This window comes from Lepisosteus oculatus, chromosome 15 (genome assembly GCF_040954835.1).
Source record: "Lepisosteus oculatus isolate fLepOcu1 chromosome 15, fLepOcu1.hap2, whole genome shotgun sequence".
In the NCBI taxonomy this organism is placed as follows: domain Eukaryota; kingdom Metazoa; phylum Chordata; class Actinopteri; order Semionotiformes; family Lepisosteidae; genus Lepisosteus; species Lepisosteus oculatus.
In genome coordinates this window covers 21345087-21357592 of record NC_090710.1, presented here as the reverse complement: position 1 = coordinate 21357592, position 12506 = coordinate 21345087, and the positions used below count along the sequence as shown (strand labels likewise).

Sequence of the window (12506 nt, the reverse complement as noted above, 5' to 3'; positions counted from 1 at the left end):
TGATTTAAATTTCAGTGTTCTTTAAAAGAATGAGCCACTTAGGGAAAAGGCAGTCTCATTGTGCTGTGAACACAATCAGTTGACTTCAGGTACTAAGGTTTGTGATTGTTCAGCTTTTCCTCACAGTGCCTAATTATCCCTTTAGGATGAATTAAAAGAACAAAAGCACCTTTTTGGCTGACATCTCCCCACAGGCCCTGTGACACTTACAGACTTGTGGCCTCTGGAGACTAAGCTTTCCCCCCAGCTCTTAAACTGTCTCATTTACTTGTCTTAATAGCTTGAGACTTTATTTATGACGTACAGTGATGGGCCATTCCCAAGGCTTTCAATTGACTGTGCAGCACATTAGCATGCTTTGAATTTTGTGTCTGCGTCCCAAAGCGCAATGGAAGTACTGTAGGTCTTTGTTTTCTTCACGATTTTCTGTTAGCATGTCAAATCTGCATGTTATTGGACAAACCTCATTGGCAAGAACTTATCAATTGTGACTTATTTTAATTATATTTTTTCATAATGTTATTTTAGCCAAAGAGGACTATTGCAGTCTTCTGATGCAAACATGGGCAATAACATGAATGCATTATAGACTAAATTACTTTTATGTTGGGATGAGCTATGACCTTAAAAACATACAGTATGCTCATGTGATGCGAATTATTGAGAAATGTCTGCCATTTTATCTACTGAATGATATACAAGTAAATGGATTTTGATTCATTCCAGTCAAAACAAAAAAAAAAGGTACAAGGATGGTCAACTAACTTGGGTACACGGATTCCTTATTTTTATCAGCAAAACTAGACCTCACCTGGTCTTTCTGAGTTTCTGAAAGTCCAGCAAAGTTTTAGCCTTAGGGCACTGTTTACTTATAGTTTGTATGGGGTCAAAATTTCAGCAGACATTGTGAAAGCAGTTTTACGATTAGTGTTACCTGTTTAATGCATATTTGCAGTTTATTTGTACATAATGTTTCGTGTTAAACCTGGTTCAGTACTTATTTGTTGTCTACATCTTTCATATAGAAATAACTTTTCTGAATGAGAAAAGAGTATATTACTAATCATTATTTTGAATAATCAGTTGACAAATTGTGCTGAAATACAGGACTTCTGAGTACTCTATGAATTAACTTCCCTTAAACATTTCCTGGAAGGTGTTGATGAATGGTCTTTTCAGCAATCATTTTATTTGGTAAAGACAACTGTGTCTATTAACATGTTCTAACATGACAAAATCCCCACCAAAATGGAAACCAAACTCATAACGAAAGGGTGATCAGACAGGCATTTGTGAGATAAATAAAAAATAAAGACCATTCATTATGCTTACTGAGTCCATTCATCAAAAAATGACACAATGACACAACATAATTGAAAAGCTGTAGTAGAAAGAATTGTTTGTAAAAAATGATAACATCACAACTGAATCACAACACCACATCAATCAATGAATCAATAAAACAGCTATCAAAATAAGATCCAGAGGCTCAATAAGAATATGTCTTAGCCATATGCCTTGCATCTTACAAGATGCAAGTATATGTTTTACAATGTCAGGGTAACACTGCTAAAATATTGATATTTACTTGCATTTACACCTCATCTAAAAAATTAAAATGTCACATATGAAGACAAACCTTAGGAAGGGTTGTGGTAATAAGAGAGTTCAATCTAATTAGGAATCTCTGTCTGTCAGTAGCAGTTTGCAAGGCACTGCTGATGAATGTTTGTATAGAGTGCTCTTCAGGGATTCAGAGAGCACTTTGCTTGAGTGCTGCAAAATGTATCACATTGGACTCTCTCCCCCTCAGGCAAAAGAAAGAACAGGGACTAACTGAGCAGGATTCTGCAAACCAAGATAACATAAATCCTAGAAGATTTTAGCCTGCACTTTAGGGACAGTATACATACTGTATTTTTAGTGATCCCAGGTTGTACGAATACCTGTCATTCCTGCCTGCCTGTGATAGGATTCTTGTACATTTAATACAATGTACAATGTAAATCCATTTCAAGCAGAGTGAGAATCCCAGGTTCCACATAGTCTAATTATTAGATCCTTCTTTAACTTTTTGTGGAAAAAATTCAACCATGTTACTGTAACTTTTTCAATCACTTAGAACATTCAAGACAAGGCAGTGTGCAATTTGTTTCCAATGTAACCCCTTCCTATTCTGTCAGATAAGCCCTATCAACTCCCTATGTCAGAGGCAACAATGCTGCTCAATATTTATGATCAGCAAAAATGATAAGTTTTCTCAAAGAAAGTTTAGTCTCTTGGATGTCTGAAATTGAAGTATTTCACTATAGAAGCAAATCAAAAAGGCCTTCAAAAGCCTTTTTAATAGAAACCGATCTCACCATTACATTTAATGTAAGACTCACAAATAAAACTATAAAAGAAAAGGCATTTCTCACACTCCAGGTAATTTACTAGTGACCAACATGCTTAAAATTTACAGTGATGTTAAATTTTAGCTACTGCCTTAAGGCAACAATTGTAACTTGCTGCACAAAGAAGCAGTTTACTGAGAATCTAAAGTCAATTCATTCACTGGAAGGAAGAGGTCTTAAATGTTAAGGACACTTACCAACATTCAAGATGAGACGAGTGACTGAAAGCTTAAAAACGAAAAATAGCCCATATAAAAGGAAAAAGCATCCAATAAATGCAATGGATGAAATATATTTTAAAAAGAACCAATATGAGAGTCACTGTATATTACTGTTATCTTTGATTCCATGTAGGCTTTCTCAGTTTGTACAATTGCAACATACCTCTCAGCACTAAAGAACTAACTAAAAGGAATGAAACAACATTAATAAAATATTAGTAAATACTACAGTATGTAATCTGAAACACTTCAGTCACTAAGAAAGCCTCCTTGTTATGATTATTACATTAATGAAAGCTGAGAATGGTGTTTTTTGCCTCTAGTTCAGCAACACTCAGTTTGATACTCCAAGACAAATTAGTGGTGACCTGCACAGATCTCTGGTCAGCTTCCAGAGAAAATGGACTGTCCTCCTTCCTATTGTATACCCCAGACACTGATGGTGTTTTTCTTAAATCTACATGTTTTATACATCATTATACAGGGAATTTCCAGGTCCGCTGTAGCAGACGGAGATTGTAGCCCAAGATTGTAATTCAATCTTTTCAAAAGGATAAAATGTATTTAAAGAAGTGTTTTTGTTTGTTCTGTTTATAAAAAAAATTGATGAAATATTTTCACACTTTAACCACCCCTGATAACTCTGAGACAAAGTTTGGCAAACAGTGCTGAAACCATGGAAAGAGAACGAGTGAGCAGATCTTCACGCATTGGCTACATTTTAGAAGAACAAAGAATGACTTTTGATCTAACTGGGTTGTGAAGGTACAGTACCTCAGATGCACAATCCACAGCAGTGCTACAGCGCGCACCCTGTCTGTCTTTTCCGGAGGGGTGTCTGGGTGGGGGAGGCTAGGCACATGGATGGATGAGCATGTTTCTGAGCTACTTGATTACATCCGTCCCAAGAACAGGTGCTCACATAATGAAAAGAAATGAAAAGACTGAAAGCCAGTTTGCCCAAAGCACTCCCTGACCTGTTTGGAAAATACAATAGCTCAATCTGACTGTACGTACAGAAAACCTAAATCTATTTACAGAAGCACTGGAAACTCAAACAAAACATATTTATGGCAGCATTATCCTTCATTAGTAACAGAAGAGAAAAAAACTGAATTTCACTGGGCATACTGCCAGTAGTGGTTGCCAAGGACACATCTCAAGTAAATATTTTTCTCTTCATTAAAAATATTCAAGTCTCAAAAGTGGACAAATTGGAGTATAGGCAAAACCGTAAGTATATAATATGTATTGTCCATTCATTCACTTTCTAACCACTTTATCCAGTTCAGGGTTGCAGGGGAGCCCGGCAACTATTCCAGCAAGCAGTATGCACAAGGGAGAGTACATCCTGGATGGGACACCAGGCCATCACAGAGCACACACAGACACAAACACAGGGACACTCACACCAGGGCCAGTTGCCTCAGAAGTCAATTAATCAGGAAGAAACCCATGTGAAGACAGGGAGAACATAGAACACCCAAACAGATAGCACCCCTGGAATTAAACTCAGGGCCATAGCGCAGTGAAGCAACAATGCTAACCTCTGCACTACAGTGCAGCACGAATACAGTATGTATTACATAATATGTAAATATACAGTGTACTGTATTCCAGACATGTAATCATTGGCATGCACACATGTCTTACGAAAGCAATCACACAAAGCTGTGACGTTCAACAGCTGCTTATGGACTTTTAAAAATGACGCTTGGAAGAGAGGTCAGAATTAGCAGACAAACTCTACCAAAGCGTAAATCTGTCGATAAAATCAGAATACAGACTTGCCCTGGAATAACTGGAAAAACAATAAAACACAGCAAAAATAAATACTATAGCACATAGTGTTAATATTCAGGAATTCCAACGATGCCCTGTAGGGGTATGTTATTTGCTTAGGATGGGGGCTGTTTGTGTTTCGGATGCTTTAGTGAATTTTATACAGTCTATTTATGACACATGAAATTAAAAGTGTATGATTAAAAGTGTTATGATAAAAAGGGACACTTTTCACATAATTTTAAAAGTTATTGATTGCATTAGTGAAAAAATAAGTCAAAAGACACAGAAAGCATGTATATACAGTATTGCTACAGTATATATATATTCCTCTTATGCAGTAATTGTGTTTTGGGGTTGCAAAAACATCATTGGTGATTTAACAGATATTTGGCAATAACAGATACTCCTTCCCCACTATTATGCTGTTGAACTAAGGGTTTATTGTGCCTTTGTGTTCATGTCTACTCATCAATCATGGAGTGCACCTTATTGAAAAAGTATAATTTATTGTCCTCTATGGTGTGAGCCTTCTACTCTTCTCTGTTAACTGGATTTTCTTTTTCTTGGCACTGACACTGATTGCTACACAGCTGAGTCGAGCATTGTATCCTTTTTTGCAGTCTAACGGGAGTTTCATTAACACACAGTATCTGCTTACGAGAAACATTGAGCTCAGTAAAGAGGACCCAGGGGAGCAAGCATGTAAACTCTTCACACAGAAAAATGTCAATGATGTGAAATGGAGCAAACCACAAATAACTGAGAATTTAGCTTTCCATAAGCGCAGTCAGCCCATGCTGATAAAGGGCATTTTTGCATGTTACCCCTGCAATCAAGATGTGAGCTATGACACCTCTGATCTGAGTGCACAGCCTTGTCAGTGACGTGAGCCATGTGTAAAATCAGACACAGCACTACACTTGCCTATCCTGTCCTCTGTATTCCACTACTGAGCAGGAGGCGAAAGAGTGTTCAGTGTTGTTTTACATTCACAAATGGTTTGAAACATGGAATCGTCTTTCATAGAATGGTCTTTATGACCTATAATTTTCCAACTTATTTGTGTGTAATGGCATGGGCTGTTTTACAGCTAAGCACAGATCTCAGTGGGGCACATCTTGATGAAAATATAACCATTTCACATTCAGCAGCTTTAGATCACATATTAAACATCCGTGCAAAGTGTTCTGTTCAGTGGGATTTCACATTCTGCTCTTACATGTTTCTGATTCCTGAAATATCTCAGGGCTCTGCAAATAGTGAAAGGTAATAGTCACAAGCAGGTGACGGTAAGCAGCTTCAAACTGCTTTGTTTTTGGGACTTTAGATAAGAACCCTCTCATAGTGGTATATCTAAGCCAAGATGAGCTAAAATCTCACAAGAGCCTAATCATTTCTGCTTGAATTTTAAGATTAGATATTGATATATAAAAAAAAACACTAAACATTATTTTCTAAAATTCTGAATTAGAAGTTTATATGAGAAATAAATGGGGCATTATGTTATGTACTGTAAATTGCCAAATTAATAAATAATAACATTTTTAACCATTAGCCTACATAACATGCATGTATCCAAATATATAATATATTAGCTAGTTATTTTACTGAATTAATCAGAGTGAAGAGCATCAGTTCTTCTGCTGGGTCTTAAACATCCAGCCTTTCAGTAAAAAGCCCTAACCTCTATTCACTTCTACTTCCCCAGTAAAGACAAGTTTGGATGTGCTTAGAAACAAGACGAGGAGATTGCACTGGTCATTGTTCATGGATTCTTCTATCACACAGGCATCTCAGCTAATCCATTCATGGCCAGAGAAGTGACAGGCAGCACAAATACAGTAGCTCTAGTCAGGCATTACAATGACCATTCTGTCAGGTGCTTGAGCTTGTCTGTAGAAGGTCACTATACACAGTAAAGTAGAGCTCGAGCTGGAGTCTTTATTATCATTTAATTCAGACCTTGTCCTTTTCATGATTGCACTGTTGACACCATGCTACATAGTCCATATCCATATATAAACATATTCCTGAAGCTTGGGTGATTGATGGGTCAAAGCAGTTAGCAATGTTTTACAGTTAATAATAATAATTGCTTACACTTATATAGCGCTTTTCTGGACACTCCACTCAAAGCGCTTTACAGGTAATGGGGACTCCCCTCCACCACCACCACCAGTGTGCAGCCTCCACCTGGATGATGCAACGGCAGCCATAGTGCGCCAGAACGCTCACTACACATCAGCTATTAGTGGGGAGGAGAGCAGAGTAATGAAGCCAATTCATACATGGGGATTATTAGGAGGCCATGATTGGTAAGGGCCAATGGGAAATTTGGCCAGGATGCCAGGGTTACACCCCTACTCTTTTCGAGAGACGCCCTGGGATTTTTAATGACCACAGAGAGTCAGTCTTTTTGGTTTTACGTCTCATCCGAAGGACAGTGCCTGTTTTTACAGTATAGTGTCCCCGTCACTATACTTGGACATTAGGACCCACATAGACTGCAGGGTGAGCGCCCCCTGCTGGCCCCACTAACACCGCTTCCATCAGCAACCTTAGTTTTTCCCAGGAGGTCCAACATCCAGGTACTGACCAGGCTCACACCTGCTGAGCTTCAGTGGGCTGCCAGTTGTGAGTTGCAGGGTGATATGGCTGCTGCAGTTCCCAGCAAAAGTTACCTTATTCTGAAGGTCTGAAGCAATGAGTATTGCTTTGGTGTATTTACACAGTGTCACCTTCCAATAAGACTCGAAGCCAGATTCTGTCCAGGTAATATGAATGCTGAAGGAGTACCAGACCTTATTATTTAAGGGAGATTGCTGTCTTATTTATTTGAAAATTGTGATTTCCTATATTGTCCTCAGTCAAAAAAAAATGTCTCTCCTGGGTTACTGATGGATGGTTAGAATAAGGAAATTAGTTCCTGTCCCTGGTGAACACCCATTTAGAGAGGAGATGTAGTCCAGGTTAGAATCTATTTTTATTTATGAGGATGCGTGTTCTCTGTTCTTGGTTTCTAGATTATAAAGATAGAATTATGGATTGTCTTTATTTGTAGAAGGCAGAGCTCTGGAACTCACAGACCTTTAAATATTTTTGCAGAGTGTGACTGCTGTATTGTACCATTGTGCGCTGTACAGTTGTGTTATTTATTAGAAACACATGTCTGTCCTGTCTAAACTTGTCAGCTTGTCCTTACTATGTAGCTTTCCTGGAGAATAAAAGAAATCATTGCCGTGTATTATGGAAGTTTTTATCTATAATTTGCTTGCACAGCAAAATGGTGTCATTATTTGATTTGGATATGCAGTTTAATAACCTCCTCATTCTATAATATAATACATATACACTATAAATATGTCCAATTATGTAATAAATAAAAGGTTGTTATATTACTTAATGTCATTTAATCATCACAAATACATATAATGTATTGATTGAAACAGTGAACATACTAAGGTTTTACAGCACCAGAACCTTCAATTTTACCTCTTTCTTAATATTCTTTATTCTTTATTCTTTAAACTGTTGTGTGTATATTGTAAACTTACAGTATATATTAAACAATATGCATACTGTACATACGTTTCATTAAAAGGGATAATAGAGTATTAAATGTTGAATTACTGCAGGTTATCCCCACACAGTCAGCACTGAAACTGAAGAGATAATGTCAGGAAATTCAACCATTTTTAGATATTTAATACTTTAAGTTATACACCATGCTAACATGTCCTTAAATTCAGAACATGCTTTTACTGGGACATTTTGTATCCTTCAACTACTGACCACTTCTTCCTTTTAAATTGATTCTAAATTGAAATAATCCACCATATTTCAATGTGTTTCTGATTTTAAGTATAATCTAGCACTGACCGAGGAAAGCATAATTCTGAAGGAAATGCTCTGGGAAAAGTAAGAGTTTTTGAGTTATTAATTACAGAGCAGGCCTGTTGACTTTAACTGATGAAAGCCTTCTGGCAGTTAAAGTTAAGGGTTAGTTATAAACTATCTACTCTAGACACACTCAGTATAGATATCTGTCATTCACTCTAATTTTTTTCACTAGTGATGTACTTTCTTTGATAACATTTTCCTTTTAGTCCTGCATGTGAAAAACTAATGTATGCACAGTGACCCATCTACACCAATTAATCTTCTCAGCTAAGTGCAAGCCCCATTAAAGAAGTGTGTTATACTCTGAAAGCAGAATTAATTTCAAATGTTTAATCATCTTTCAAAAGTATGTTATACTGTATGCCTACATATAAAAACACATGAAAATTGACCTTAAAAATATGAACATAACATACTGTACAAAGGATACAAACAAGAGTACATTTGGTTCTTCTAGCCCATTTTCTACTTAATAGCTATTTGATCCCAAGAGCTCACCCAGCAGTTTGTTTAAAAGAAGCCAGGGTGTCAATCCTCATTTCAAAACACACTTCCTCATAGTTCATAATCTTGTTTCACTATTTATTCTGAAGAAAGCCACCGGGTTGATCTGATACAATTGCCTTTGTATCAGGTCCAGTCATAGTCTTCTCTGTTCAAGACTAAAAATGTTCAGTTCCTTCAGCATGTCAATGTAGAACATTCCCTTAAACTCTTGATGCTCCTGCCTGGAATATTTTAAGATCAGCAATATGTTTTCTATAGAGTGGTGACCAAAATGGTCAACAATACAGGCATCATTTGATTTAGGACGGTAACTTGTTCCCACGAAACTTTTAAAGGCATCTGTTAATAGCAAATCAGTTCTTATAACATTATATGTAAATCTTTCCAAAAATCACAGAAAAATCACAAAAGCATTACAAAAGTATAGTACAAAAGCATTATAATGACAGCAATATTACTTTTTATGTTAATTACTGACCATTAAAACCTAATTAACCTAACAGACCACTTTCCATAAGTTAAATGATATTTACATTGTACATTAGATATGATATCTAAAGTAATAAACAACTTATTAAACAAGAAATGCATGTAACAGTTTTCTTTAATAAAACCTTCATTTAGAATGGAAATAGTTAAAGAAAAATGTGCATGATTTGTTGTAGTAAAATTCAGGGTACAAACATAGTGTATAATGTAGGATGTTTGGCTCTATGCAAGACACTAAAGTCTATTTTTCCACCTACAGTAGAATGCTAATCAATGAAGGGATTTTGGTCATTATAGCAAAAAAATATTCTTTTTAAAAAAATGGGGAATAAATATGCACACTTCATTGTAGGGAAAAATTGTAAATTGAGGCCTTACTAGTTAAACTAGTTTTATTCTAGCCTTGTACAGTTTTAACATAAAATCCCTTGATGTAACTTTTTTTTCCTAACTTTTTGTTTGCCTCCTTTCTGGCTTCCCAGTACCTAGAAGATGTAAATAATGTCAACTTCAACAACATAAGTCATTTTCATTAAATACATTTGACAAGAATCATTGTATCTGAAAATCTTGCCAACACTGATGAGTCTATCTCTCATGAGTACGCCTGGGTATAATCCCTGTTGATAAACAGGAAATCTCCTGGATAGATTTCCCATGAGATTGGAAGACGTCTGCTCATACAGCAGTCACATTTCAGTGAGTATGAGTTGACACGGACACATAGCAGAAAATGCCACTATCGAGCCCCTTTGAAAACTGCCATGTACAAAACCTATTATCTGAAAATGATTTATCTTTCAATTCCTTGTGTTACCAGATTGTGTTTGAGACACATTCATTTAAAAAAAAAATATCAAAAGCTGCAGATTGCAGCAAGAATTGGCTATATGTCGGATCTTCTGATTGTTGAATGAGATAAAACTCTATGCCACAGCAAATGTTTGCATCACTTTTACACCGTTCTATAATGCCAGTGCAAATAACAAAACTATGTAATCATAAAATCATTTTTAAATGTAAAAAAGTTGGAAATATGAAAAGCTGTCATTTGCTTCAGAATGCGAATCACAATGTTCTTTCATAAGCATTTTTATTTGATGAAAGAATGCCTTGATAGGATATTACACCAAGCAGAATTACCTTTTCTCAAGTGAGGGCAAAGTTTCATTTCTCACAGATTGTTTATCCAATCTAAAGTTTAACTCTCCAGAGAAACACTTTTTATGGTCTTACATACATTTTGGTCAATAAAACGTGAAAGTCTAGAACTTTTGCTAACACTGGAAACTGCTGTACACATTTAAGTTTTGAAAATAACAGCTGGTAAGAAGTTTGTTTAAGTCTAGCTACAGTGTTCAAATAAGAACCTGTTATCACACTGAGCACCAGAGACATTAAATATAAATACATGTGAAATATACATAGTAAATATTACAACTGTTAGAAGTGAGCTGATAAATTGAATACAGGTGAACAAAGTTTTTATTTTCTTCTTTACCTCTATTATCCTAACTCTCAATTTTCCAATGTCTCTTCCCAAAAGGCCTTAAATATCATAACGAGCCCCTCTTTCTTCCTTTCATTCATCTTTCTGCCTTGGCTAAGCCTTGGTTCACGAGGAAAAATGACACCCAGGCGATTCTGAAGACATATATTGAATGTTCAGTCCCAGAAAGATTTGGCTCAACCTGCTGGACTGCTTGTCTGGGACCCCCTAAACCTGAGGAGTCATCCGAGTGGGAGATGCAAAGGTGGAGGAGGAATGCGCGAAGTGAACTGTGAGATGAAGAGGGATTGGTATTTGATCTATACAGCTTTGAGACTTGCCTTTGGGCAGGATGATTCAGAACAGCCAGCGTGAAAGACGTGGCTATTGTCACCTCTCCTGAACTTCGATTCAGCTCCACTCTGCTCGGGGTAGAGGCCTCCTCGTTCTGTGGCCTGGTGGTCTAAGCTAAGCTGAGTGAGCCAAAGCTTCTTATACTTCAGTTCCCAATAAGTAATCCTATACTCATTTTCTTACTAGGTGATGATATTCTTCATCAAAATTACTTTTGTTAAAAGCAAAAGAGATCAGTGAATACAAATAGTGAGATTTAAAAAAAGTACACCAAAGTCCAATTACACATGAAAGTGTCACGATCGCTACCCCTCCTCTTAAGGGCGCTCCAGCCCTTCCTTGTTCTGCCCCATTACCTGCACCTGTTTCTGCTTTCCGTTCCCCCTTAAAAGCCAGACGCAGACGTCACCCGAGTTTCCTCATTGAATCCCGTTTTGTGAGAGCCCAGGATCCTGCTGCGTCTGGCTCTGTTATAGTTTTAACCTTCTTTTCCTGATTTCCTGCCCCGCCGGTCCTGACCCGGTTCATGCTTTTATTCCCTGGATGGATCTCCTGGCTTTGGACTTTACTCTTCTGTTTTGGATTCTGCATTTGGACTTAGTCTTTGTTTGTTCGCCCCGGATTCACTTCCTCAGGACACCTGCTCACCTTGGACACTCCCCCCTGTCTCCAGACCCTCTCCTGCATGACTTTTTTCCACCGTGTTACCTCACAATTCCAGATCGTGTCGTTTGCATAGGGCCCGGAAAGAACTGTTCGTGACAGAAAGGCAATCTTTAGAAATGGAGCAGTGTTTCAATTTCCTTACAAAGCAGAATTTTAGCAGTCACAATTAATGCTTTACAATTAATGTTTAATTTTAAATTTTTCATGACTCCTAACCCAAATGGCTAATTTCTAGCATTTCGAAATTCATTTGGAATGGAAACAACCTAGGTTAACATCGCCTTCAAATTCAAGCATGACGTGTGTGGATGGATGAGGAGCCTGAGGAGCCCTGGAGATCTGTAAGAGCTTCCTTGGCAAAGCCACACAGACTCCAATATATATTGTTTGCAGGAGTGGGGCGAAACAATCTCATGCCAGCAGATATATCTCCCTGCAACTATAGAAATGTTAACATTAAATACAAGTAGTTGAACTACAAATTTTGGTAGCCATTTTAAATTAGGCTTTCTTATACTCTATAGCAGCACATATTGGCCATACTGTATGTGAATGACTTTGTTCCCAAATCTAAAAAAATATTACTGAGAGCTACAGTAATTATCCCATGATCATCACATTCTCCAGAGGATGCCCTGTTGAACAATACAGATCACTCCAGTTTTATGCAAGTGGTAATTTAATACTCATGTCAATCAA

The 12506-nt window shown here is 37.1% G+C and overlaps 1 protein-coding gene across 5 annotated transcripts in view; it reads right to left on the bottom strand.

Annotated features, from left to right (window-relative positions):
- The window catches only part of sytl5 (synaptotagmin-like 5), an 89685-nt gene that overhangs the window by 52423 nt on the left and 24756 nt on the right, over positions 1-12506 (bottom strand). The window lies entirely within an intron of this gene.